Raw genomic sequence first — 2,157 nt, 5'->3', positions numbered from 1 at the left:
AGCACCCAAAAGACACAGAGCAGATTCCTTCTTTGGTAAAAAATAGATTAGGAAGATATGCTTCAGCCACATTTTTTTGTGAGAGTGAACTAGAGCTAGTCCGAACCAAGAATGAAGTGCTTATAGCAGGGGGGTTGAGCCTTTGGTGGCTGCTGCTTCCTTCTACAAATGCACTGCCATAGCTTGCTGGTACTTGGGAACAGTGGAGAGCAGCAGCAGAGAAGGAACGTGAGCGCAAAACATTCCTGGGTCTCTTCAAGTGAGGTTTAGCACCAAAAATCTGGGAATTGCTGAAGACCTGTAATACTTTAGGATTTGTTCTGTGCTGTAGTTTTGTAGTAAATGCCTATAGAATAAATTAAAGAAAAAAAATCAGTTTGTTTTTGCCATAGTGAAGATTGGAAAGTAAGAATGTATCTGTGTTGCTTTACTACTTCAAGAAGACTCAAAATGTGTTACCTAATATCAGATTTTTAGCAGGATAGTTTTTAGCAAGCCATTATGATTTTGCTCTTAGTTTTTTTTAAAATAAACTTTTGAAAGGCCTTTTCAATACTACTGTCTTGAAGAACAATGTGATTTAACTTGTCTCTTTCGAGTCTGAAGTAAAATTTGAGCTGCTTCTGTTTCCTGTGTGTCTAAACGTGCTTTCTCCAGGCATTCTGAGTGAGTCCATATGAACTGTTGCTGCAGCCTGCAGTAGGGATCAATACTTACATTTGGGAGGGTTTTGCTGCGGTGTGGTACTCACCTTGTGAACTGTCCTATAATTTCATTACCTCAGCTTTGATAAACCAAACAAACAGGTAATTGACTTTGTAAAATGGAGTTGTCCCAATGACTTTATCTCCTGGTGTTCACTGAAGAGCTAATAAAGCTCTTGCAAAAGGTTCATTGTTCAGCTTTGTGTCTTGGGCTGCAGTTTCCTAACTGCTTCAAGGGAGCAGTGCTCTAACACAATAGGGTTTGTATTTCCCCCCATTCCATTATGCCAAATAGAGCTCCTGAACAATGTGGGGCACTGGGAAGAAATACACTTGAGCTAAACTGATTTTTTGGCTTTTTTTTTTTTTTCCTGTCTTACTTTTAATGTGTGTCACTTTCTGGGTAGGACTCATTTTGTGGATGTCTGGGCTGGTGCAGGATGTGGCTGGGAGTGGAGGAGACTGATGCTTTCAGTGGTGGTGATGGCTTCAGGTGATGGTGAAACTGCTATGTTGTATATCCTGTATGTTTAAAACATGTGTGTATTTGTGTTTTATTAGTAAAATAAACAAAAAACACTTCATACTTTTGTGGGTTACCTCTGTTTTGGGTGAATATTGATAAAACTTTAGCATAATTACTGTGAGGAGAACTATTGCAGGGACTGCTCTTGATCTGGAACAAAAAATACGGTTGCTGAAAAGTTATTCTGGTGCAGATTCACTTCTTAACTGAAGAGTATTTTCTGCAGTGGGAATTTTAAAGTTGTTTTTCAAAACGTTAATTGTGAGAGTTGAAGAAAAGGTGTTTTTTCTCAGCAACTGGGGATGGATAAGTGCCCGTCAGAGTATCTTTGTGTTGTTGGACTTGCTTTGACCCAGTTTCACTGTAGGCTTGTATGGATTAAACATCAGCATCTAGAAAGGAAAGGGAGAGCAAGAGGTAAATGAACTTTGTTGGATAATGTGCCAATTGTTGTACAGTGCTGATGTGTTTGCTGAACTTTGTGTATTTTTTGACTTATATCTGTGCTGCTGAGTTGAGACATGATTATAAAGCTGTGCTGAAACAGGTGGCCATAGATTGTGATGTGCTTCGTAGTTAAGTACATGTATCTGTGAAAGGTTGTCATTTTGTTCAATTTTTGAATTGATTTAGGTCTACATTAAATAAATTATCCTGTTTTAGGGTGCTGGGTATTCATAATGTGTTACAAAGCTGCTGGAAAGAATAGAAGTCTCTATCCTGAGTCTTTTATAGTAACTTGAACAAAACAAGATGTTGAAAACAGTTCCAAAACCCCAAAGAATAATAGCTGTGAATGCAGGGATAACGTTAATGGAAGTTTTCTTTTGCAGTCTCTTCTCTGAGAGAAAAGCGGCTGTACAAGCTATTCTGCTTGGAACATAGATCTTCCTTCATGAAGTGTAAGAACGTAAAAATCTACTGTAG

Source organism: Pterocles gutturalis, unplaced genomic scaffold, assembly GCF_000699245.1.
Source record: "Pterocles gutturalis isolate BGI_N339 unplaced genomic scaffold, ASM69924v1 scaffold6870, whole genome shotgun sequence".
NCBI lineage: Eukaryota > Metazoa > Chordata > Aves > Pterocliformes > Pteroclidae > Pterocles > Pterocles gutturalis.
This window is presented reverse-complemented; position numbering follows the sequence as displayed.